At 48.6% G+C, this 27770-nt stretch overlaps 1 pseudogene; it reads right to left on the bottom strand.

Annotated features, from left to right (window-relative positions):
• Positions 1 to 810: 810 nt before the first annotated feature.
• LOC132217345 (delta-1-pyrroline-5-carboxylate dehydrogenase, mitochondrial-like) lies at positions 811 to 23916 on the bottom strand (annotated as a pseudogene).
• Positions 23917 to 27770: the final 3854 nt, after the last annotated feature.

Genomic DNA, 27770 nt, shown 5'->3' with positions numbered 1-27770 from the left:
ATGGGCAGGCAGGAGCCCTGGAGAAAGGCACATGGGCATCTAAGGCTTAAGGTCAGGCACAGGTACCCATTGGCTCGTGTGGCTGGGCAAAGAGCTAGTGTGAAAGGAGGATGACCCAGACCAAAGGGGGCAAGGCCAGCTAGTGCCTTGGCACCCTGCAGACCGCCCTGGTCACACCCACTCCTGCAGCCCTGGAGACGCCAGGGCCAAGGCCAGGAGCCCTGTGGGTAATGAGGTTGCCAAGGGGCCCAGAGCTGCCTCCTTTCCCCCAAGGGATCGGGAACTGCCCCCCTGTCATTCCCCAAGTCCCTAAACCAGGGGTGGGGAAACCTTTTTTCTGCCAAGGGCCATTTGGATATTTATAACATAATTCGTGGGCCAGACAACATTATCAACTTAAAAATCAGCTGCTGTATTTGGTCTAACATTTAATTAACTCACCCCTAATGCCTTGGCAGGGCCAGACCAAACGATTCTGTGGGCCTTACATGGCCCTCGGGCCAAACGTTCCCCACCCCTGCGACACCACTGGGCCACAGTGCAGAAGCAAGAGGAGAAAAGATGGCGAGCCAGGCGGCACCAAGGTCACCCTCTGAGATGTAATTCCTAGGACAGCCGATGGGATGAGGGGCAGCACGCCTGTCTCTTTCCAGCAAGATCAAACCAGGGCTGGGCACCTGACCCCGAGATGTGGGACAGGCCAGGATACGGGCCAGTGGGGGCTGGGAGCCAACCGTTGGCTCTAGAAAAGGGGCTGCCCCCCTGGGGAGCAGGGTGGAGGGACTGGGTAGGCCCAGTGCATCGAGGTGGACGGCGGAGGCGCCGAGCAGGCTCACTGCATGTAGGAGTAGCGCCAGTCCCCCAGAGGTTTGTGGGTCTCCTTGATCACCTGGGGCGACGTCCACCGCAGGATGTAGCCGGGCCTCCCGGGCTTGTCGTTGGTTCCAGAGGCTCGGGCTCCCCCAAAGGGCTGCTGGCCCACCACCAAGCCAGTGGACTTGTCGTTGATGTGGAAGTTGCCGGCAGCGTTCCTCAGCATCTCGGTGGCCTCCCGGACAACGTCCTTATCCTGGGCGAACACTGCCCCGTGAGGCCGTAGCTGGTAGTGCCGTCCACCAGCCGCAGTGTCTCCCTGTACTTGTCTGGGCAGACGTCCACGGTCAGCACGGGCCCAAAGATCTCCTCCTTCATGACGGGCTCCTGAGGGTCCTTGCTCTCCACAATGCAGGGCTCCACGAATAGCCCACAGAGTTGTCACACTTGCCGCCCGCCAGGACAGTGAGGCTGGGCGAGGAGCGGGCGTGATCCAGCCACTTCTTGATGCGACCAAAGGACTTGGCATCAATCACTGCAGAGAAGGCGGCCCCGAAGTCTTCTGCAGGGTCGCCCGCTTTGATCCTGCTGTGCGCCTCCAGCAGCCGCTTTTTGATCTGAGGCCACAGCGAGTGAGGCACGTAGAGGCGGGAGCAGGCTGAGCGCTCTGGCCACTGTACTCGAAGGCTGAGCGCAGGGTCCCGCTCACCATGCTGTCCACGTCCGCTGAGCGGTGCACAAAGTGGAAGTTCTTCCCTCCGAACTCTCCCGCCAGGCGTGGGAAGGTGCGAAAGCGATCCAGGTTCTGGGCTACCTGCTTCCACAGGTTTTTAAAGGCGGGCATGCTGCCTTTGAGGTTGATGCCGCACAGGTGCTCTGAGCTGGTAATCGTGTCCCCAAATGTGGGCCCATCAGCTGGCACAAACTGGATGATGTTGGGGGGCAGGCCAGCCTCGCGGAGGATGCGGTATACGGCGTAGAGACACTGCAACCACGGCACTCAGGGGCCATCTACGAACCCAGGAACACTGGATTTCAAGCAGCACGAATACGTGGACTCAGAAGAGCCCTGCTCCTCCTCACGGAAAGGTCAGATTTCACCTAGAAAAGGTTCGGTTTGTAATTCTGGCTGGAGAGAGGAACGCGCATGGGGGTCCACGGCTGTTGGGGCCAGCATGACCCACGACTGTGGAAGGGGACCCGCAGGGCTACTGGCAGAAGGGAACTCTAAAAAATCAGCCTATAGCTGGACTGGGTGCAAAAAGGCAGCCTCAGATTTTGCCAGTGTGCCGGCTGCTTGGTGCCAGGGGAGAGTGGATGTGTGGAAGAGACGTTGGGAGAATTGTGTGCACATAGAGCTGGACGGTGGAAGTTGCGAGCTCGCACACTTACTCTGGCTCCTTTTTTTTTTTCCTCTTTAAATCCTTGCTTTTGGTTATTAAACCCAATACATAGGATTGCCCAATTGGTGTCACTCACAGAGACTGCAGGGGAAAGTTGTTTTTGTGGAACCTGGGAATCAGAGCAGGGAGTAACGATCAAGGAACCAGCTCTGGGGCAGTTGATTCTCCCAAACCAGTATTAAGTGCAATAGGGAAAACAAAATCTAAATACTGGCTAGAGAGGACTTATAGCCTGGAGGTCAATCCAGAAACACTGCCACCCAGGGGCTGAACCACAAACTGACTCTTCTGTAAACACAAATAAAGGCAGTCTGGGAAACAAATGCAGCCTGCTTTAAAATCAGGACTGTGGTTTACAACATGGGAGGAGCAGTGTATTGGAGGGAACTTCAATACTCTCCTGAATACCTGACAGGAAAAAGGCATGCCAAACAGAAGTGTGGAGGAAGTGAATGACCTTCACTACTGCACATTTTTATTTTTTTCACCTTTTACTTAAGAAACTAATTTTTTCTTTTTTTCTCACCTGATTTTACCTTTTTAATCATTACATTTTATTTTTAATCACTATTATTACTACTACTATTTTACCTTTTTTTAAAAGTGTCATTTTATTTTCTCTTTATTTTATTTTAGGATTAGAGTTCTACATTCTATTTTCATCTTTCCTTTAGCAGCATTTTACTCTATCTCAACTTTACCTTTATGCCAAAACTCTCTTTCTCACTTTTCCTCTTTTGTTGTCCTGTTTCTCTTACCCTAGTCCTGCTTTAGAGTTTCCCTATTCCTTCTTTTTACCCCCTGTTAAAATTTTACCCTACTTATATATCTAATTTCCAATCACCTGCTCTAAGTCAATATGCAACTCTTTCTTCTCTATCCAAATTTTTTTCCTCTCTGTCATTTTGTTGTTGTTTGCTTGATTGTTGATTATATTGGGGTTTCATATGCTTGTTTGTGAGATTGTTTCACTTTTTCTTTTTCTTTTCTTTCTTTCTTTCTTTTTTTTTTTGGTTATTTTCTGCTTCCGTTTTCCCTCACCTTGCTTGATATTAGTTGTTGTTTGTAGTTTGCATTCATCTCTAAGTACTTGTTGCTGGCATTTATTGGGATTAGTGGCTGTTCTATTGGAGTTTTCTCCCCATATAGTTTCTTCCCCTCTTCTATTTTATTCTCTTTTTTTCTCTCTTACTGTTTTTTTCCTTTTCCCAGTTTCATTTTTGCACTCCTCTTTTTCTCTTCTTCCTTCTTTCTTATCCCCTAGTTCTCTTTTCTCTGGTGGTCACCTTTATTTGGGGTTATTAGTATCGTGAATACATTTGTGTTCAGTGCCTTGTGTGTTGTGCCTTGTTGTGTTGTATTTTGTGCCTTTAAATCAATGCAGGAGAGAAAGAACTACATAACCAGACACCTGGAGAAGAGAGATCATGGGGATACAAAGAAACAGCCTGCATATGAAAGAAAAACAGGCATCACCAGAAAAGGAAGTAAACGAAATGGAGGCAAGCATCCTTTCAGAGAAAGAATTCAGAAAAAATGGTCATAAGGTGGCTGAAAATAATGGAAGACAAATTCAACAATATGTGTAAGAACCAAGAAGAAATGAAAAATGACATCACTGCTATAAAGAACTCAATAGAAAGCATCAACAATAGACTAGAAGAAGCAGAGGACCGTATCAGTGAGCTAGAAGACAAGGTAGGAAAAATATACCCAAACAAAGCAACTTCTAGAAAAAAAAATTAAAAAGCAGGAGGAGAGCCTAAGAGAACTTTGGGACAACAAGAGATGAAACAACATCTGCATAATAAGTATGGAATTGAGGAAACAGCAAGAAATAGAAAACCTGTTTGAAGAAATAATGACAGAAAACTTCGCTAATATAGAGAAGAAAAAACTCACACAAATCCAAGAAGCTCACAGAGTCCCAAACAAAATGAATCCCAAAAGACTGATGCCAAGGCACATTATAAATAAACTAGAGACCTCTTGCATGAAGAGATTTGTGCAATAGGCCTTTCCTTCCCTTGGCTTCTGGCACCGGTTTGCCTCTGGCACCCGGGACCCAGGCCTTTGTTCTGGCCAGAGCTGACCCTGGAGCCATTAGGCTTTGCTGCTCGGGCCCTGGGGCCATCAGGCTTTGCTCCGCTGCTTGGAGCCTATGTATGCAAATTAACTGTCATCTTTGTTGGGTTAATTTGAATATTCTCCTGATTGGCTGGTTAGCATAGCAAAGGTATGGTCAATTTACATGTTTGTCTATTATTAGGTAAGACTGGCAAACACCAATGACAAAGTAAGAATCTTAAAAGCAGCCAGGGAGAGACAGAAAGATACCTACAAAGGATCCCCCATTAGACTAGCGACTGATTTCTCAACAGAAACACATCAGGCAAGAAGGGAATGTAATGAAATATACAGAGTCATGCAAAGGAAGGGTCTGAATCCAAGAATACTGTACCCAGCAAGGCTATCACTCAAAATTGAGGGTGAAATCAGGAGCTTCACAGACAAAAAAGGACTAAGGGAGCTTATTACCACCAAGCCAGCAATGCAAGAAATGATAAAGGGTCTGCTGTAAAAAGAAAAAATAGGAAATGAAGAAGGAACACAGGGATAAAGAATAAAAATGGCAACAAACAAGTATCTATCAATAATAACTTTAAATGTAAATGGATTAAGTGCCCTAATCAAAAGACATAGGGTAACTGAGTGGATAAGAAAACATGACCCATATATCTTCTGTCTATAGGAAACCCACCTCAGAAAAAAAGAAGCACACAGACTGATGGTGAAGGGATGGAAAAAGGTTTTTCAGGCAAATGGAAATGAAAAAAAAGGTGGGGTAGCAATACTTATATCTGACAAATTAGATCTCAAAGTGAAGGACATAAAAAGAGATAAGGAAGGCCACTTCATAATACTAAAGGGAGCGATCCAACAAGAAGAAATAACTCTGGTAAACATACACACCCAATACAGGAGCACCCAAATACATAAAAAAAACTTCTGGAGGATATCAAGAGAGAGACTGACAGCAATACAATCATAGTAGGGGACTTTAATACACCACTATCACCATTGGACAAATCCTCTAAACAAAAAATCAGCAAAGAAACATCAATACTAAATGACTCACTAGATCAGATGGAATTAATTGACATCTTCAGAATATTTCACCCAAAGCTACAAAATATACATTCTTCTCAAGTGCACATGGGTCATTTTCAAATATATTGGGTCACAGGCAAAGTCTCTTCAAATTCAAGAAGATAGAAATCATATCATGCATCTTCTCAGATCACAATGGCATAAAACTGGAAATCAACTACAATAAAAGCAATCCAAAAAAATCAAACACATGGAGACTAAATAGCATGCTATTAAACAATGACTGGGGAATATGGCAGCATAGGTAAACACTGGAAATTGCTGCCTCGCACAACCACTTAAAAAATACAACTAAAAGACAAAACGGTCATCATCCAGAACCACAGGAAGGCTGGCCGAGTGGAAATTCTACAACTAGAAGGAAAGAGAAAAGCACATTGAGACTCAGAGGAGGTGGGGTGTGGAAGTAAAGTGCAGAGGTAAGGAGGCACGCACGGAAAGGGCTGGCAACTGAGGACACGGTTGTCTTTTCAATCGGGAGGGAGACACAAGCTCCCGACTGCTCTGAACGCCAGTTCTGGGCGAGTCTCTGGGGACCCAGACTCATACAGGGAGAAAATGGACTGTCTGGCTTTGGGCGGAACTCGAGGACAGCTTTTTCTCAGAGGTGCTTGCAGCGATTACTACGGGACACTGAGACGCGGGGCCTCTTAGGGTAGGACTGAGGATCAGCCATAGCTGTTGGCTCCGCCCAGTTGATTCCCTGAGACCCTGCCCCACCTAAGCTGTGCGCAGAGGCTTTTGCATATGAATTCCTGGCCCTTTGCAATCTGAAAATTACCTAAAAACAGCAGCTGGGTCAGAGAGACCCAGAACATCCAAAAGAAGGCCCAAGGTGCCACAGAAGCTTGCATTGCTTCACAGTGGGCCTCATCTGGGCACCTCCAAACCCCAAACAAGGAAAAGGAATCTGCAGATCTCTCCATAGCTCATGCTGGGTAGCCTCAGGCAGAGGCTAAATTGGCACCTCCTTAGAGATCCAAGAGCCCGTGTACCCAGTGGTCAGAGTGGGACCATCCAGATTACCACCGGAGACTACCATTGTGCCCAGTGGGGCTGTGAAACCCTAGCCCCCTGGACAACAAGAGATCCATCGCTATGATTACAGAGGGTCATTCGGCCTGGAGCCCCCAAGAAGAACTGTACGGTAGGGGATTGTAACCCTGTGATAATTACGCCACTGAACTGGAGGGCTTCCTCCTGGGACACGGGAAAAACGTGGGGCCTACGTCTTTATGTATCGGGAAGGGACCCAGGGGTCCTCTTCACCCTCCAAGGAACCTGACAAGCCCCAAAGAGAAACCCAATCGGGCGCCTTTGTGAACTAGATTTAGGGATACCATCTGTACAGCCCCCAAAGCACCGGCAACCCACACAAAGTCCAACACCTGAACTAGGTACGGGAGGGAAGTCAGAACCAGAGCATAGTCCCACTCTTGCCCCCATTTACATCTGAGCAAGTAAGGAGACCCCTCCTCAACACCCTTGATGCCGTTTTCAACTTCTTAAACCAAACCTCCCCAAACACCACCAAGGATTGCTGGCTACGCTTAAATCCTGAACCACCATATTATGTAGGGATAGGGGCAAATGCCAGTATAAGGGAAGACGATAGCAGCATCAGAAATATCTCACTCCAGAATACCCCCGAGGGGATGAGCCGGTGGGGAGAGAACCCCAAGTTAAACCTGGGGTATTATCAGGGAATAGGTACCTGCTTTATGTCCAAGGACTACAATCTTTTTTTTTTAATTAAATCTTTATTGTTCAGATTATTACATTTGTTCCTCTTTTTTTCCCCCATAGCTCCTCTCCTCCCAGTTCCCGCCCCACCCTCTGCCCTCACTCCCCACCCACTGTCCTCATCCATAGGTGCACGATTTTTGTCCAGTCTCTTCCCGCATCTCCCACACCCCTTTTCCCCCCAAGAATAGTCAGTCCATTCCCTTTCTATGTCCCTGATTCTATTATGATCACCAGATTATTCACTTGATTCTTAGATTCGCTTGTTGATAGATGCATGTTTGTTGTTCATAATTTGTATCTTTACCTTTTTCTTCTTCTTCCTCTTCTTAAAGGATACCTTTCAGCATTTCATATAATACTGGTTTGGTGGTGATGAACTCCTTTAGCTTTTCCTTATCTGTGAAGCTCTTTATCTGACCTTCAGCTCTGAATGACAGCTTTGCTGGATAAAGTAATCTTGGTTGTAGGTTCTTGGTATTCATCACTTTGAATATTTCTTGCCATTCCCTTCTGGTCTGCATAGTTTCTGTTGAGAAATCAGCTGACAGTGGTATGGGTATTCCCTTGTAGGTAACTGAGTTTCTTTCTCTTGCTGCTTTTAAGATTCTCTCTTTGTCTTTTGCTCTTGGCATTTTAATTATGATGTGTCTTGGTGTGGTCCTCTTTGGATTCCTTTTGTTTGGGGTTCTCTGCCCTTCCTGGACCTGTAAGTCTATTTCTTTCACCAGGTAGGGGAAGTTTTCTGTCATTATTTCTTCAAATAGGTTTTCAATATCTTGCTCTCTCTCATCTTCTGGCACCCCTATAATTCTGATGTTGGTACACTTGAAGCTGTCCCAGAGGCTCCTTACACTATCTTCGTATTTTCGGATTCTTTTTTCATTTTGCTTTTCTGGTTGGGTGTTTTTTGCTTCTTCGCATTTCAAATCTTTGCCTTGATTCTTGCGCTCCTCTGGTCTGCTGTTGGGAGTCTGTATAGTATTTGTTATTTCAGTCCGTGTATGCTTAATTTCTAGTTGGTTCTTTATCATAACATCGAGGGTCTCATTAGTTTTCTTGAGGATCTCACTACATTTATCGGCGGCTTCTAGACAGTTCTTAAGAGACCTTAAAAGTGTGGTTCTGAACTCAATATCCTCCATTGACAGTTTTGTCCTGTTTCTTTGTCTCCGCATTTTTTATGCTTTCTTGGTACACCCCCTAGTGTTCTTTGTGTGCAGTCTTGTTGTAGTTAAGCCTTGATTGTTGACGGCAATACCGGGGGTGATTTGACCTCCAGGCTAACTGGCTATGAGAGTCAGCTGTGTCTGCAGTGGGAGAGCTTCTGTGCTGGATCTCTAGGGCGGTGCTAATCTAGCGTTTGCCTGAGGCTATCCGGCAAATGGCTCTGCGCAGGGCTTGGGCGGGGTGAGTCCCCAGGGATCTACAGGGCGGGTCGGAGGGAGCACAGAGTCCCAGCAACCACTGTAAACCTCGGAGAGAAAGCTGCCTTCGAGTTCCGACCGAAGCCAGACAGTCCCGCTTCTCCCGTTTGAGTCTGGGTCCCTAGAGACTCGCCTGGATCTGGAGCTCAGAGTCTGAAACTCCCTCCCGATTGAAAACAACAACCGCGCCCTCCGCCGCCAGCCCGCTCGCGTGCACTCCGCACCTGAGTATTTCACTTCAGGACTGCGCCTCCTCTGAGTCTGGGTATGATATTCTCTTTCCTCCTAGTTGTAGAATTTCCACTCAGCCAGCCTTCCTGTGGTTCTGGATGATGTCCGTTCTGTCTTTAGTTGTTTTTTTTGAAGTGGTTGTTCGTGGCAGCAATCTCCGGTGTTAACCTATGCCGCCATCTTGGTTTCCTCTCTCAAGGACTACAATCTTAAGAAGTCCCCCTATGCAGAATCATGCTCCTCAGTCACCACCTTCAGTAAAGAAGATGACGACAGTAGCGGCACCCTAGAGAGATATCTGGTAGCCCGGAAGGGAATCTGGTTTGCCGGCACCTCTGGTATCACCCCCTGTTTTTCCCCCTTGACTCTCCCCCCCCCCCCAGGGAGCCTTCTTTATTCATCCTCACTCACATCTTGCCTCAGGTATACTATTACTCTGTGGGGGGGGGACGGGGGGAGAGAGCATTTAGGTCTGCTCAGAAGCAGAAAAAAACGAGCCCTAGTATTAATTCCCCTTTTAATAGGGCTAGGGATTGCCGGCTCCACTGCAGTGGGAACAGCAGCTCTAGTAACAGGAAATCAGAATTTTAAGGCCCTCAGCAGCCAAGTAAATCAAGATCTGAGCACATTAGAAAAAAATATAGACAGACTTGAAGATTCCCTCAGTTCCTTAGCCGAGATAGTATTACAAAATAGGAGAGGGCTCGACCTGTTATTTCTAAAACAGGGAGGACTATGCATGGCCCTAGGGGAGACCTGTTGTTTTTATACTAACCACTCAGGAGTTATCAGGGAGAGCCTCAGTCAGCTAAGGAAAAGGCTACAAGACAGAGAGGAAAGGAGAAAGTCATAAGGAAACTGGTATGAAAACCTCTTCTCCTGGTCCCCCTGGCTCACCACTCTCCTAACCGCCTTAGCTGGGCCAATAGCACTCCTACTGCTAACACTAACTTTCGGCCCATGCATACTGAACTGCTTAATGAATTACATTCAACGCAGAATACAAGCGGTCAAATGAATGGTCCTAAGAACTCACTGCCAAAGAATAAGAAGAAACAATGATTTGATTCTCCTGTAAAACCAGTGGGGAATGTTACAGAGTAGGAACATTTTTAGGCCTGCTTAATGACCTAGCCGCTTCACAGCTTGACAGCCTGTGTGCGAAGTGTCTAGGAACGGAGCTCCCACAGCTGAGCACCGGCCCACAAACAACAGACAGATCAACACCCCTGGGCAACAGGCCCACAGAGAACACACAGATCAACACTCCTGGGCAACAGGCCCACAGAGAACACACAGATCAACACCCCTGGGCAACAGGCCCACAGAGAACACACAGATCAACACTCCTGGGCAACAGGCCCACAGAGAACACACAGATCAACACCCCTGGGCAACAGGCCCACAGAGAACACACAGATCAACACTCCTGGGCAACAGGCCCACAGAGAACAGACAGATCAACACTCCTGGGCAACAGGCCCACAGAGAACACACAGATCAACACTCCTGGGCAACAGGCCCACAGAGAACAGACAGATCAACACTCCTGGGCAACAGGCCCACAGAGAACACACAGATCAACACTCCTGGGCAACAGGCCCACAGAGAACAGACAGATCAACACTCCTGGGCAACAGGCCCACAGAGAACAGACAGATCAACACTCCTGGGCAACAGGCCCACAGAGAACAGACAGATCAACACTCCTGGGCAACAGGCCCACAGAGAACAGACAGATCAACACCCCTGGGCAACAGGCCCACAGAGAACACACAGATCAACACTCCTGGGCAACAGGCCCACAGAGAACAGACAGATCAACACCCCTGGGCAACAGGCCCACAGAGAACAGACAGATCAACACCCCTGGGCAACAGGCCCACAAAGAACACACAGATCAACACCCCCGGGCAACAGGCCCACAAAGAACACACAGATCAACACCCCTGGGCAACAGGCCCACAAAGAACACACAGATCAACACCCCTGGGCAACAGGCCCACAGAGAACAGACAGATCAACACTCCCGGGCAACAGGCCCACAGAGAACACACAGATCAACACTCCTGGGCAACAGGCCCACAGAGAACACACAGATCAACACCCCTGGGCAACAGGCCCACAGAGAACAGACAGATCAACACCCCTGGGCAACAGGCCCACAGAGAACAGACAGATCAACACTCCTGGGCAACAGGCCCACAGAGAACACACAGATCAACACTCCTGGGCAACAGGTCCACAGAGAACAGACAGATCAACACTCCTGGGCAACAGGCCCACAGAGAACACACAGATCAACACTCCTGGGCAACAGGCCCACAGAGAACAGACAGATCAACACCCCTGGGCAACAGGCCCACAGAGAACACACAGATCAACACCCCTGGGCAACAGGCCCACAGAGAACAGACTGATCAACACTCCTGGGCAACAGGCCCACAGAGAACACACAGATCAACACTCCTGGGCAACAGGTCCACAGAGAACAGACAGATCAACACTCCTGGGCAACAGGCCCACAGAGAACAGACAGATCAACACTCCCGGGCAACAGGCCCACAGAGAACAGACAGATCAACACCCCTGGGCAACAGGCCCACAGAGAACAAACAGATCAAAATTAAGAATAGTCCTGACCGTTAAGTTACCCAGAAATTAATAACAGGGAGATGATTAATAGCTTGGCTAAAACTATGCAATTAGCTTTTGTAACTTGGCTTTGCTTGCTTTGGGAACCTGAACACGGATGTAGTTGTTCCCTTTAAATATTGGACTCTGCAGATGGTCGTGGCTGCTTCTCTCTTGGGCTTGGGCTTCCCGAGTGGAGGATCGGACACTGGCCAGTCAATAAAGGCTCTCTAAATTTTAATCAGTCTGGAGTTTTGGTCATTCTGTCACTCGCTCTCCGCAACAATAGTACTGGAGGTATTAGCCATTGCAATTAGACAAGAAGAAGAAATAAAAGGCATCCAAATTGGAAAAGAAGAAGTAAAACTTTCCTTATTCACAGATGACATGATATTGTACATAAAAAAACCCCAAAGACTCCATCAAAAAACTATTAGAATTAATAAATGAATTCGGCAATGTAGCAGGATACAAAATTAACACCAAGAAATCTATGGCATTTCTATACACCAATAGTGAACTTACAGAAAGAGAGACTGAAAAAGCAATCCCATTTACCATCGCACCAAAAAAATTAAGATACGTAGGAATAAACTTAACTAAAGAGGTAAAAGACCTCTACTCAGAAAACTACAGGACATTGAAAAAAGAGATAGAGGAAGACATAAACAGATGGAAGAACATACCTTTCTTTTATTTTAAAATCGTTATTACTTTTAGTTGTTTGAACATACTTATAGTGACTACTTTGAAAGCTTTGCCTGTTGCCTTCTTTTTTCCAGTGTAGGGGTGATACTTTCCTGTCTTACTGAACCCATACCATGTCTCCTTCATAACCAGCACTGTCCAGTAGAACATTTGAAAGTTATAACCAAAGTAGGTCATGCTGGTGTGCATACCTGTAGATCCAAGGAGTGGACAAGGAATTATTTTGGGAGATGAATCAAGCTCCAACATGCAGATTAGGTGTCCACATATATGCATGGATGACTCCTAAAGGGTTCAATATGTAGATAGAAATGGGCAGAGAAGGTTATGGTCCAGGACCCACGAATGTAGGAATGGTTTGACTGGCAAATCCATTCCTTACTGATGTGGTGGCTACGTGTGTGTGATTTAAAATTTTCCCACTATCAGGATAGAGTCCAATCTCTGCTCATGACATAGAAAGTCTCATACAGTCTTCTGACCATCTCTCTGACCTCATCTCCTGCCATCCTCTGTCTCAACGTCAGCTCTAGCCACATTGGCCTTGTTGCTTGAGCTAGCAGGCCAAGTGCAGAGGAGTATGTTGGAGGGGGCTTGATTTGCCCTGCATTTAAAGCCATTTTTATTAGCAAAGTACAGAAATGCCTGTGATGGGGAAGTGAGTAAGGTGATGGGAGTTGGAGTGGACAGCTAGTATCAGAAATGATGAGGCAACTGCAGCCTCCCAGGACGTTGAGAAAAGAGATAGAGGAAGACATAAACAGATGGAAGAACATACCTTTCTTTTATTTTAAAATCATTATTACTTTTAGTTGTTTGAACATATTTATAGTGACTACTTTGAAAGCTTTGTCTGTTGCAAGGAGGAAGGAGGAAGGTGTCTGCTTATATAAGAAAGCTGGAGACAGTTCTGAAGAGTTGTGGTTGAAGGAACCATCAATCAGGTACCCTGAACAGGTGGAAGCTAGGGCTACTCTCTGAGGAAGGCTGTGCTTAGAGCTCCAGTTACCAGCATAGAGAATTCATCTATCAAAAGTGATGCCAGAGGGGAGGGAGCGGAGACGGCAGAGGCCTGAGTCAGCGGAAAAAGTGATTCCAGAGCACCTGAGGTGACTGCAGAGCCACTAGAAGGGGAGCTGGAGAGAAGTAGTAATATCTAACTCAGTGTTTCTCAAAGTGGGGTCCCCTAGACTAGCAGCTCCACAGTTGACTGTGGAACTTGTTAGAAATTCAGATTCCCAGCTTTCCTTCATGAGAAGCAGAAATTCGGGGGAAGTGGGGGAGGTTCCAGAGGTGATTCTAAGGTTATTCTAATATCCAGCAAAGGTTGGGAACCCTGGATCTAACTTTAATGAACGTGGACTATGTGCCACACATTATTCTGAGTGATTCACCTTGCTAAATTCATTGGTCCAAATATCATAAAAAATACATAATTTTACAGATGGGAAATGCTAAGCAGGATAATTTAAACAACTTACCTAAAATCAGAGAGCCAGACAGAGGTTGAGATGAAACGTGAACCTCAAGCTTGTGCTCTTATTTGCTGCAGCGATGCTCTGACGTTAGCACAGAGCCCAGCAACACTTCTTAAAACGCACTTGCTGGAACCTATTCTGAATTTGTGATTCACTAAAGCTGGGTCCAAGAATTTGCATTTCTCACAAGGCCCCAGGTGATGCTGATGTTCCTGGTCCAGATTCCACATATGAGAACTGCTGTACTATGTTAACTGTCTTTTCCACATGAGGAATTAGTCCAGCAAATGGGAATGTTGGTGGGCGCGGGTTTTTTTGGTTTTGTTTGTTTTTTGAGAAAGTCCATGTGTATAGATACCTTCTAGTTGCAAATGATAGAACACCCAACTGAAACTGACTTAAGCGAAAGATATATTTGTAAGCTCATCTATTGAAACAGGTAAGTTTCTCTTCAGGCACAGTGGACCCAGGGTTGAGGAGGTAGAAGGAATTCTTTTAGTCCCTCCATCTCTCAACTCTGCCTTCCTTTCTGTATTATCTTCATTGTCAGGCAAGCTTGCCCCTCACAGTAGCACCTTAGCAGGTGTGGCATTAGATTCTACCCTTCCTTACTTACTAGCATAAGCCTACCCTGGCTCTCATTGGCCAGGCCCCTTGGGTCACAGTACCATTTCTGAACAATCACTGTGGTTAGTGAGATGGAAGATTCTCATAAGTCAGGCCTGGGTTATGTGCTAATCCTTAGAGCAGCGGTTCTCAGCCTGTGTGTCGAGATCCCTTTGGGGGTCGAACGACCCTTTCACAGGGGTCACCTAAGACCACCGGAAAACACATACATAATTATATATTGTTTTTGTGATTAATCACTATGCTTTAATTATGTTCAATTTGTAACAATGAAAATACATTCTGTATATCAGATATTTACATTACGATTCATAACAGTAGCAAAATTACAGTTATGAAGTAGCAACGAAAATAATTTTATGGTTGGGGGTCACCACAACATGGGGAACTGTATTAAAGGGTCGCGGCATTAGGAAGGTTGAGAACCACTGCCCTAGAGGGTCAGCAGGTGGATTCAGAGCAACACACAGACCAAAAGTGTGTGGTGTGTGTGTGACGGGTGGGGGAAGAGGGGGAGGGGAGGAGGGTTGGGATGCTGTAACCAATAAAGAGAATAAATGTTGGAAAGGCCAATATAACCCATGTTCACTACACCACCCTCAAAGGACAGAGCCCCAGAAACCAAAATGTATATTCACTCATTAAAATCTCATAAGATGGGCCCAAGCATAGCGATCATGATAAAAGAAAAAACCTGGAGGTTGATGTATTTTATTATCTCCTTTACATACAGTAAAGAATCAGGCAAAAATAATCAATGTGCTAGCAGTTTGCATGGCGGTTACCCCTGGAGTGTGGGGTGTACCAGTATCTATTGCAGCATAAGAAGCCCCTCTAAACTTACTGACATATAACAATAACTACGCTGTAGCCAGTTTGGCTTAGTGGATAGAGCGTCGGCTTGGTGACTGAAGGGTCCCAGGTTTGATTTCAGCCAAGGGCACATGTCCGTATTGCAGGCTCAATTCCCAGTAGAGGGGCGTGCAGGAGGCAGCCTATCAATGATTCGCTCTCATCATTGATGTTTATATATCTCTCTTCCTCTCCCTTCCTCTGAAATCAATAAAAATATATTAAATAAATAAATAAATAAAACAATGACAATTAAACACTATTATCACTCAAGTTTCTGGAATTTGGCCGAGCTGGACTTTCTCATGCAATTAGATCAGACGGTGGCTGGAGCTGGGGTCATCTTGAAGGCTTCCTCGGTCACATCTGGCAGTTGATTCTGGCTATTGGCCAAAATGCTTACCCATTAACTATCCACATGGTCTGGGCTTCCTCACAGAACAGCAGCTGAGTTCCAAAGATGAGCATTTCCAGAAAAAAACAGGCAGAATCCATATTGTCTTTTGTGACTCAGCCTCAAATGTCACTTTTGCCATACTGCCTGGGATCAACAGGAGTGGTCACAGACTCCCATCTTTTTTTTTTTTTTTTAATCCTCACCCCAGGATATTTTTTTCATTGATTTTTTAGAGTAGAAGGGAGGGGTGAGGGGGAGAGAGCGAGAAGAGAAAAACATGGATGTGAGAGAAACACATCTCGGTTTCCTCCACACACACCCCAACCTGGGGTGGGGAACAAACCCTCAACCCGGGTACATGCCCTTGAACGGGAGTCGAACCCCAGAATCTTGGTTGGGTGGGCCAACACTCTAATCACTGAGCCACACCAGCCAGGGACAGACTCCATCTTTTGATGTGAGAGTGCCACGTTGGAAGAAGAGCATTTGGAATGGGACACAGTCATTTTTGGAAACTATAATATACCATGGGAGGTAATGACTAGGAGGGGGCATGAAGAGGACTTTGGGGTTTCTGTATCTGGATGCTGCTTACAACCAGTTGCACAATTTTTTAAACTACTCCACAATGTCATGCTGTAATTTCTGCACAGGCAGCTCCAGACTTATTCATCCTTCACATCTTAGCTTTACTATCCTCTCCTCCAGAAAACCACTCACCACACCCTACACTCCCTCAGGACCTTAGGGAAGGCACACTGTCCTGTTTTATGCTCCCCACCACTCCAGATCAGAAGTCCTCAAACCTTTTTGACCACATACACCATTCTATATATATAAAATCCTACTATGCAGATAGACTGAATGGCGGTACAACTGAACAACTGGTTGCTATGACATGCACTGACCACCAGGGGGCACATGTGGATGTCAGCAGCAGCGGGATGGAGCAGGTGAGCGGGGGGCACCAGACCAAGGCAGGGTGCAGGTGGCTGTCATTGGGGCAAGCCACTGGTGGTTACTGAAAATTCTTTGTTCCTGAACGCTATGGTCCCATCCAGTGCTAGCACCTGCTGCCGGCATCATCCCTGCTTGCACCCACAGCCAGCACTGGAGCCACCGCTCACACCCACTGCTGGCACCCAGCACCAATCCCTTTTGCTTTGACGCCGTCAGCAGATGAGAGTGGCAGCTTCTGGCCCTGATTGCCCCTGAGGGCTTCTCCACCTCCCTCTGCTCCTGAGGGGCAATAAGGGCAGCAGCCACAGCTCGCACCCACTGACAGCGCTGGCCCTGCTCACACCTGCTGCTGGCGCCGGTCCCAATCGCTCCACACTGTCAGCAGGTGTGAGCGGGGCCGGTGCTGTCAGCATGTGGGAGCGGCAGTGGCGGGAGCAGGGCTACAGGCAGAGAGGGGACCGGGGGCCATGGCGGAGGGGCAGCTGCAGTGGGAGGGGCTGGGTGGGAGTGCAAAGGATGGGCCGAGACCCACCCCTGTGCCCACTGCAGCCTCACGGCCCACAGTTCCTTTCAAGGTGCACGAATTCGTGCACTGGACCCCTAGTCCTATATAATAAAGGCCTAATATGCTAAGTGTCCGGTTGGCCGTTCAATCAATCAAAGCGTGATATGCTAAGGCCACTCAACCGCTCACTATGACCTGCACTGACTACCAGGGGGCAGACAGTTGACCAGTAGACCAGTCGCTATAATGTGTACTGACCACCAGGGGACAATCAGTCAGTCGACCAGTCACTATGATGTGCACTGACCACCAGGGAGCAGTCGACCAGTTGCTATGGCGTGTACTGACCACCAGGGGACAGACAGTTGACCAGTCACTATGACGTGCACTGACCACCAGAGGGCAGATGCTCTGACCAGTAGGTTAGCTTGCTGTTGGGATCTGGCCAATTGGGACTGAGTGAGACGGGCCATACATGCCCTGGAGCCCTCCCACGGTTCCTCCCCAGCTGGCCAACCTCCCACATCCCTCCCTGGCCCTGATCATGCACCAGTGGGGTCCCTCGGCCTGGTCTGTGCCTTCTTGCAATCCGGGACCCCTTGGGGGATGTCAGAGAGCCGGTTTCAGCCTAATCCCGCAGGCCAGGCCGAGGGACCCCACTGGTGCATGAATTCGTGCATTGGGCCTCTAGTAGTTTTATAAGTGCACATCTTCAGTATATGTAGATGTGTGTGTAATTGATGAGTTGCACTGTATTAATATGTAAGATATAAAAATGCACAAAAAATAGAAATGCTTAAAAGATTATAAAGGGTGTCCCAAAATTCATGCAAGAAGTAATTCTGATAGAAAACATAGGTTTATAATTAAAAATTGTAAATTTTTTATTGATTTATAAAGTATACAGTATAGGGTTATGTATGGAATAGCATATTGGGTAAATGGCCTCTACTGCTTTGCTGGCACATACGCACTCTTTTGTTGAAATTTTCCATGACTGTTTTGCATAAATGTGGCTGAATTTCATTGATACAGCGCTCAATTTCCCCCTTCAAGGAGTGGGTGGTCGTGGGCTTGTTGGCATAAACCTTAGACTTCAAAAAACCCCAAAGAAAAAAGTCCAACTGCATTAAATCACATGATCTGGGTGGCCAATTCTGATCACCAAAACGGGAAATTACACGACCAGGAAATGACTCATGCAGTAATTGAATTGTTTCTCGGGCTGTATGGCATGTGACACTGTCTTGTTGAAACCACATCTCGTCCACATCCATATCTTGCAATTTAGGCACCAAAAACTGGATTATCATGTCGCAATAGTGAGCACCATTGTTATTGCCTGAGCAGCTGCATTTTCGAAGAAGAATGGTCCGATGATGCCTCCAGCCCAAAATCCGCACCAAACAGTGACACGTTGTGGATGCATTTGTTTCTCAACAATCACTCGTGGATTTTCTGAGCCCCAAATGTGACAATTTTGTCGATTTACCAAGCCATCAAGATGAAAATGAGCCTCATCGCTGAAGATGATTTTGTTTGAAAAATCAGCATCCACTTGTTCCATAATCCATTCAACGAACTCTAGTTGCCAAACCTTCTTTATTTTTAAAATATTGCTCAATAATGAAAACGCATTGTTCTTTCGTGTAGCACTCCATTTTTAATAACCCTGAACTGTCAGCTATCACGCTATCTTTTTTTTCCATTGGCAACACTTTACGGCACAAATGGCATAAAATTAAAATCTTGCGTGAATTTTGGGACACCCTTTATAAAAGTGGTTATATATTGACTTTCTTCTTTTATTCTTGACACTAGTACAGATATTCCCTACTTCCCCCCTTTTACCCACTTTCATCCAGCCCCTGTCCCCCTCCCTCTGGCCATCACCACACTGTGTTTGTGGGCTATACATGTATGTTCTTTGGCTATATTTTCCTACACCTGAAAGATTTGTCTTGAAAACTTTTAGAGAAGCAGAACCCAATTCTTGGAACATAACTGTGACTGTGAGTTCTGCAAAAAAAAGGTGACAAGCTGTTTTCAGTGATAGGTCACTTAGCTGGATGTGAACAATTTATTCAACTAAATGTAAGATTTCTGCACTTTACAGTATGTACTATGCGCCAGTAAAAAAGTTTACTTAATAAAAAGGTAAACTTTTCAAAACTGAAGGACATTGTAAAAAGTCAGGATAGAGTGAAGGGGCATGAAATGTAAGCCACCTCTGGCCCTTCCAACAGAAGACTTTATGCCAGATGAAGGTTCCAGCCCTGGAGTGTGGGTGGCACCACGAAGAGAGGGGGAAGCAAGAAAAGGGGATTGATGCCAGGCAGTTCTTGGTGATGAGGCATAATTGATTGTAAAAAGTCCATGTAAATAGACACTTGGAATGGCACACATGCTGCTCCTCCCTTCAAGGGATGATTGTCTTGCCCTCTCTTTGAATCTAGGTCAGCCTTGTGATTTACTTGACCAAACAGAATGCAGAAAAAGTGGCATTCTAGGGCTTCTGAAGCTTGGACACTCCCTCAAAACCCAGCCACCATGCTGAGAGAAACCCAAGGCCACATCCAATATCAACTGCCAGTCATGTGAGCAAGCCATCTTGACACCAGGCCAGGCGGGCCTTCAGAGAGTTGACTGCAGACCCAGCTGATATCCAACTGCAATGACATGAGTGTCCTTAAGCAAGAACTTGCCAGCTAAGCCCTGTCACCCATAGAACCACAAGAAATAGTAAGTTGCTGCCTTAAGCCACTAAGATTGGGGGGTGACTTGTTATGTAGCAGTAGCTAACAGCCACCATGGGATGCCTCCAATAGCTTCTTAAGGTGAATCTAAACTTTTTTCCTGATCTTACATGTGACTGCAATGTTGGAATTCCTTGAAGGTGGTGGGTGAACACAGAAGTGTGTCTCAACCCAGGAGGTATCTGATAGCAAGACCAAGCATGACGATCTGGGGCCACTCAGTTAAATGGAGGATCTCAAACCACCTCACAGGGGTGTTGTGATGATTCAAAGAAGGGCCTGGCAGATAGTGGGTTCTCCCTAAAACGTTAGTGGTAATTCACCATGTGGGTCACCAGTTAAGATGTGTTTGGCTGCACCTAAGAGGACTCAAATCAAAAGGGCAATGCATTATTTCCCAGGGTTGTTAAATTCAAACATTGAAAGAATTTTAAATTATCTATCTATCTATCCTATCTAATAAAAGAGAAACATGGTAATTGGCGTACAACCGCTACCCTTCCCATTGGCTAATCAGGGCAATATGCAAATTAACTGCCAGCCAAGATGGCGGCCGTCAGCCAGGCAGCTTGAAACTAACATGAGGCTTGCTTGCTGCAGTGACGGAGGACTCCAACGTTCCCTGCCTGCCGCTGCAGGCCTCTGAGCTGCAACTCTAAGCAACTATGTAACAAATATAGAAGCTAAACAAAACCCGCCGGGCTTCAGCCAGCAGGATCGCAACATTGTAAGCAAAGGCCAGAAACCTACTTTCAGCAGCCAAGGCCTCAGAGCTGGAGCCAAGCCTCAAAGCTAAAGCTGGCCCAGAATTAAAAAAGAAAAAAGAAAAAAAGGAGAGGCTGGGAGCTTCAGTCACCCCCAGCCTGAAAACAGCCCTCAGCCCCTCACCCAGACTGGCCAGGCACCCCAGTGGGGACCCCCACCCTGAAGGGTGTGTGACCAGCTGCAAACAGCCATCATCCCCTCACCCAGGCTGGCCAGGCACCCCAGTGGGGACCCCCACCCTGAAGGATGTGTGACCAGCTGCAAACAGCCATCATCCCCTCACCCAGGCTGGCCAGGCACCCCAGTGGGGACCCCCACCCTGATCCAGGACACCCTTCAGGGCAAACCAGCCGGCACCCACCCATGCACCAGGCCTCTACCCTATATAGTAAAAGGATAATATGCCTCCCGGCACCAGGATCAGCTTGACAGGGGGCAGCGCCGAAACCCCCTGATCACCCTGCGGCTCTGTGTGTGACAGGGGGCGGGGCCACAACCTCCCTATCCACCCTACTCTGTTCGTGACAGGGGAAGGCGCCCCAACCCCCTCATCAGCCCTGCTCTGTGCCTGATAGGGGGGAGCTCCCCAACCCCCTGATTGCCCTGCGGCTCTGTGTGTGACAGGGTGTGGCGCCCCAACCCCCCCCCCCCTGCCACGGGCCCTGCTCTGTGTGTGACGGGGTAGAGCCATAACCTCCCCATTGGCCTTGCCCTGAGTGTAAGAGTGGCAGCGCCCCAACCCCCTGATCAGCCCTGCTTTGTGGGTGATAGAGGGCGGCACCCCAACCCCCTGATGGGCCCTGTTCTGTGCGTGACAGGGGGCAGCACCCCAAACCCCTGATTGGCCCTGCTCTGTGCGTGACAGGGGGTGGCGCCACAACCTCCCCATCGACCCTGCCTTGAGTGTGACAGGGGACGGTGCCCCAACCCCCCAATCGGCCCTACCCTGAGTGTGACTGAGGGTGGCATCACAACCTCCCGATTGCCCTGCTCTGTGCATGACAGGGGGCGGTGCCCCAAGTCCCCAATCGGCCCTGCTCTGAGCCTGACCAGGGGCTGCACCTAGGGATTGGGCCTGCCCTCTGCCACCCGGGAGCAGGCCTAAGCCAGCAGGTCGTTATCTCCCGAGGGGTCCCAGACTGTGAGAGGGCAGAGGCCGGGCTGAGGGGCCCCCCTCCCCCCCGAGTGCACAAATTTTTGTGCATCAGGCCTCTAGTCAACACTAATAAAAGAGAAAAATGGTAATTGGCGTACGAGCTACCCTTTTCATTGGCTAATCAGGGCTATATGCAAATTAACTGCCAACTAAGATTGACAGTTAACTGCCAACTAAGATTGGCAGTTAACTGCCAACAAGATGGCGGTTAATTTGCATATGTAGGCAAAATGCAGGGAGGCGAAAGGGAAAGCAGGAAGAAGCCCCCTGCCACTGACAGTGATCGGAAACCCAGGGGGGAGCTAAGAGCTGGGGGGCAGGGCAAAGGCGGCCCTGGGGCCGCCTTTGCCCTGCCCCCCAGCTGTGATCGGAGAATCAGGTGCCTTTTCCGCCCTGGCCAGTGATAGCAGGAAGTAGGGGTGGAGCCAGCGATGGGAGCTGGGCACGGTCGAAGCTGGCAGTCCCAGGAGCTAGGGGTCCCTTGCCTGGGCCTAAAGCGAAGCCCACAATCGCGGGGCCGCTGCCACTGCGGGTCCCCGCTGCCCGGGCCGGACGCCTAGGCCAGAGGCATCAGGCCTGGGCAAGGGGCCGATCCTGCGATTGGAGGGTGATGGGGGTCAACGCCTGAGGGCTCCCAGTATGTGAGAGGGGGCAGGCTGGGCTGAGGGACACTCCCCCCCCCACACCCAGTGCACGAATTTCGTGCACCGGGCCCCTAGTCTATATATAAAAGGCTAATATGCAAAGTGTCCCCTCAGGAATTCAACTGGGAGACCGGGAGTTCAATCACTTGCTATGACATGCGCTGACCACCAGGGGGTAGCACGGAATGAAGGAAGGCCCCGGTTGGCAGCTGGCAGCTGGGGAAGGAAGGCCCCGGCTGGCAGCCAGAAGGCCCCGATCAGCCCCGATCACTGGCCAGACCTAGGGACTCTACCCATGCACAAATTTTGTGCACTAGGCCTTTAGTATTTAATCAAAGTTTTCTTAAAAATACATATATTTATTGAGTGCCAACTAATTGTCAGGCACAGTTCTAGGATCTGGAGATATAGCAAAGAAAGCAAAGTCCTGTAGGTGGCACAGTGACATCAAGAATTTAGGTCCTTTTCCTTTTCTGCCCTGCCATCCTCAGCATGACAGCTGAGTCACCAGATGGTGGCTCTGCCCCCAGTGTTACCTCCTTAAAAGCATATCCAAAGGCAGAGCAAGTTTGTTCTGGCCCATCTCTCTCTTTTTAGTTCAGCTTATAATTTACATGCAATAAAATATACCCATTTGCAGTGTACAATCAATAAATCCCAAAAGGTTCCCTTACCTGTTGGTATTTTAAGGTGTAATTTTATCACATACTAGAGGCCTGGTGCATGAAATTTGTGCACAGGTAGGGTCCCTAGGCCTGGCCGGCAATCAGGGCTGATCTGCAGGGTGACCGGCAGGGTGATCAGGGCCCCCCCCTCCTGACACCCACCTTGGCTGGCCTGGCGTCGCCCGCTTGCTGGCCCTGCCCCCCGCTGGCACCACAGCCAGTCAGGGCCTGCAGCTGGGGGCTGCTCCTGTGTTGAGCATCTTCCCCCTGGTGGTCAGTGTGTGTCATAGCGATCAGTCGTTCCGCCGGTCGATTTGCATATTAGTCTTTTATTATATAGGACGTTTGCATGCCTAAACAACGTTTGCTTGTGCTTGGTTTTGAGCTTTCTAAAAAGTATCATCCTATATGGAGCCTTCTGAAGAAGGGAAATCTCAGAATAGGAATACCAGAATCTGTGTTGGGCTAACAGCTGATACAAATTAACACCAAAAATAAATAAATAAATAAATAAATAAATAAATAAATAAATATCCTATCTAATAAAAGAGAAACATGGTAATTAGCGTACAACCGCTACCCTTCCCATTGGCTAATCAGGGTGATATGCAAATTAACTGCCAGCCAAGATGGCGGTTAACCACCAACAAAGATGGCGGTTAATTTGCATACACAGCCGCAATGCTGGGAGGTGAAAGGAGAAGGACTGAAGAATGGCGGCAGGCAAGAGCTGGGGGGTGGGCAAAGGCCGCCTTCAGCCAGGTGATCGCCATCGGAAAGCCGGTTGGGGTTGCTAGCTGGCCTGCACCCAGCAATGGCCATGGCGATCCGAGGGCGGGAGGGCCAGGCGCAGGCCAGGCCGCAACACCGGACTCCTGGGGATCAGAGGGCGGGAGGGCCGGGGAGAAGGCCAGGCAGCAACCCCGGTCCCCGCACCCCCTCCACGGGGTCGCCGGCTGGCCTGCGCCCAGCGATGGCCATGGCGATCCGAGGGCGGGAGGGCCTGCGCCCCGCTATTGGAGGGCGGGAGGGCCCGGGGCGCAGGCCAGGCGGCAACCCCGACCCCCCAGAAGCCGCCTGCCCGCGCCCGTGTGCGGCAGCAGAAGCCCACAGCCCGCGCCCGTGTGCAGCCTCTGAAGCCGCCTGCCCACAGCATGTGCAGCCACAGAAGCCGCCTGTGACCTGATCCGGTCCGGGTTGCAGGCCCGTGCCCGTGTGCTGCTGCAGAAGCCACCAGCCCGTGCCTGTGTGCATCCGCAAAAGCTGCCTGCCTGCCGCATCCCACTATGATCCACTGAGTTATGTGGCCAGAGAGCAAGGAGAACTTCCACCCCTGAGTCAAAGTGGGGAGCGGAGGACACGGCCTCCCCTCCTAAAGTCGCCAAAGGACAGGACCTAACCTAAGCCACATCCTCTGAGACAGCCGGGCAGGCACCACTGACCCTCTCTGCAGGCCGGGCTCTCCTCCCCTTCCCCTGTCCCTGTACATCTCCCATAGCTCCCCACTGGCTGAGTCAGGCACAACAGGTTTGCAGCCACAGGGGCGATTTAGCAGCTTATGACAAATGCGAGAACGAACAAATGAAGCAGCTACTGCAGTGGGGAAAAGACTTTCATCAAATTCGTTGTCTCTGAGAAACTGAGGCAGCCAGCACAGGCCCCTGCACAGGATGAGGCTTCTGCTCACTTCTTGACTTCAAGCCTCTAAACCAGTGGTTCTCAACCTTGGCTGCACATTAGAATCACCTGGGAATCTTTTCAAAATCCTGATTTCTGGGCCTCATCCTCTGGAAATTCTGTTTCTTTGTTATGGGGTGGGGCCACAATATTAGTAACAAAGAAACAGAATTTCCGGAGGATGAGGCCCAGAAATCAGGATTTTGAAAAGATTCCCAGGTGATTCTAATGTGCAGCCAAGGTTGAGAGCCACTGCTCTAAACAGACTTGACCACTGCAGGCAAAGACCTGCAGCTGAGAGGGGGCGGGTTCTGGGTGTCGAGGTCCAGAGCGTGGAAGAGCTCCTGGGGGAGCAGTGGATCTGGAAGCCTGTGTGCTGGGTCAGAGACACGCCTGCCTCCCACCCTCCCCTGCCCTGCACATAGACGTGCCTGGACTGGGGTGAGGAGGAGAAGGAGAACTAGAGGGAAGGAACACTGAGTGTTTGTTGGCGGCCATGTAAAAATGACTGTGACCCTCCCCTCCCGCTGAGTCACTCCCTAAGGCAGCAGGAGACGGAGGGTCTGAGAGCAGCCACACAGCTTTGTGGCTGTGACCCAGGCACCAAGATGGTGTCCATGCAACGGGGCCGAGGAGGTGTCAGAGGACCTCACCCCAGAAAACCCAATAGCTCTTTGTGTGGGAGAGAGAAGGTGGCAGGGAGGGAGGGAGAGAGCAAACTGGACTCAAGAGGCCTCAAGGACCAGATGAGGAGAATATACCAGGGATCAGCATGGACTTGAGCTCTGAGGTGGGGCTCAAGGGCAGCGGGGTGGGGCCAGCCCAGACAGAAGACTGAGGTCCAGATGTTCTTGGCCCTGCTCGGTTCTTCGGCACCTCTGCCTGAGATATAAACTGTCTGACATGGAAGTACAACTCCAGAGAAGGGGGTGGGGAACCTAAGAAATAATATTTTGTTTTTGTTTTTTCACTTGGCAGAATGGGGGCTGAAGTTGAAGTTAGGTTTGGTTACTAAACAATAAAGAAAGCAACATTTCTTGCACACCCGACTGTGTGGTCTGAGTTTGCTGCTGCCCATAAACCGAGAAAAAGTTGTAAAATGAAGTACTAATCTCTAGGGTTTAGGTCAGACCGAGTAGTGCCACTCAGCCAGAAGCTGGCTCATGGCTGGCCAGTGCAGTGATAGTGGCAGGAGCTTCTCCCACCTCCGTGGCAGCACTAAGAATGTCCAACTAACAGTTTAGGCCCGACCCTTGGGGGCCTAAGCCTTCAGTCGGACATCCCCCGAGGGCTCCCTGGCTGCCAGAAGGATGTCTGACTGCAAGCTTAAGCCTGATCCCCTGGGGAGTGGGCCTAAGTCAACAGGTGGATATCCCCCAAGGGGTCCTGGACTGCAAATGGGCACAGGCTGGGCTGAGGGATGCACCCCCCCCAGAGTGCACAAATTTTGTGCACCGGGCCTCTAGTATATATATAATCCCCTTCAGAAATGTGCCAATGGCAGAGTACAAATCCCAAGAGAGGGTAGCTCAGGGGACAGAGGCAGAAGAGTAACTGCAGAGACTGGCAAGATCCACAACATGCCTGCTGCACACCCAGTAAAACAGTTACAGCAGTTCCAAATGCTACAATGGTGTCAGGGCTCCTCAAAACAAGACTAGAGGTGAGGCTGGCTTCACAGTCCATGTCAAGAGCTGTAAACTGTGCAGGACCCATATCTTCCTCATCATTTCTTAATTCAGTAAATAATGACTCTGTGCCAAGTTCAGGTGATAGTGATGACCAGAACAGACTTTGTCCCCATCCTCATGGATTTATCCACCTAAAGAGAGAGACAGACATACAGATGCTGACACCACAGATGGTCAGGGCTGAGAAGGGGGAAACCCAAAGATTGCTGGAAGCCCAGAACAAACACTTGACCCACCCTGGGGGATCGAGGAGGGCTTCCTGGAGAGCAAGGCATCTTAATTGAGACCTGAAAGAGGTGTGAAATTATCTGTGAGGAGGAAGTTGTGAGAAAGAGGGGTACTCCAAAAAGAGGGAAAAGTATGTGCAAATACTTAGAGGTAAAAAGGGTCTGCAGTGTTCTAGACCAGCACAGCCAATAGAAATATAAGGAGATCCACCAATGTAACTTTGAATTTTCTAGTAGGCATATGAAAAAAACACACAAGCTACTTTTAATAATGTTTTATTTAATTCGATATATCCAAAATATTACCATATTAACATGTCATCAATATAAAAATTGAGATATTTTACATTCTTTTTTGTAGTAGTCTTTGAAATCCGATGGGTATGTCACACTTGAAGTACATCTCAATTCACACTAGCCACATTTCAAGTGCTCAATAGTCACATGTGACTGGCGGCTGGACTACTGAACAGCACAGGAAGACCCTTGCTGCTCCAAACACTGGCATGACTTGGGAGCTTATTAGAAATGCAGACTCTCAGGCCGCTCCCCAGACCCACTGACTCACAATCTGCAGTTCAACAAGATCCCAGGGAATTTGTATGCACATTAGTTTGAAAAAAAAAAAAAAATGTGTCCAGTTCTGCCTAAAACATTCTGTGGCTTCCTATTTCCCTCATGACAAACGCTCAGCTATTGACCTTGGCAATCACTCATTCATTCATCACTGTTACTGAGCACCTAGTGAGTGCCAGGCCCTGCACTGGGTGATGCTGGGGACACAGGAGGGATGAAGACAGACCTGATACCTACCCTCATGGAGCTCTCAGGCAATTAATATAGATAAGTATCCAAATCCCTATTTCATTCTGACCATGATAAACATAATGTAAAGTGTGCGAGGAGTATTACAGGTGGCCTGACCTGGTTTTGAGGGGGGGGGGGGGGCGCATCCCGAAAACAACCCAAATATATAAGAGAACACGATTAGGGCAAAAAGCCACGCGCAGATTAAATGTCCCACTGCAGGGGAGGAGCCTGCCAAGCAACACCAGCCTGTCCATGGTCACTGAGAAGGATCATTTTCAGGCTTCAGAGCAACGGGGATAAACGCTGAAGGATAGGGTTCCCGGAAACAAGCCAGGGACAGAGCCAGGTGATAGTATCACACAGATCTGTCTGCATTTGGAAAATGAGGGAGAGGGAAGGTGGTCAATTTGCCAGCAGGGAGAGGACTTGG

Source organism: Myotis daubentonii, chromosome 15 (assembly GCF_963259705.1).
Source record: "Myotis daubentonii chromosome 15, mMyoDau2.1, whole genome shotgun sequence".
Taxonomy (NCBI): Eukaryota; Metazoa; Chordata; class Mammalia; order Chiroptera; family Vespertilionidae; genus Myotis; species Myotis daubentonii.
The sequence above is the reverse complement of the archived record's forward strand: the minus strand, read 5'-3'. Positions and strand labels throughout refer to the sequence as shown.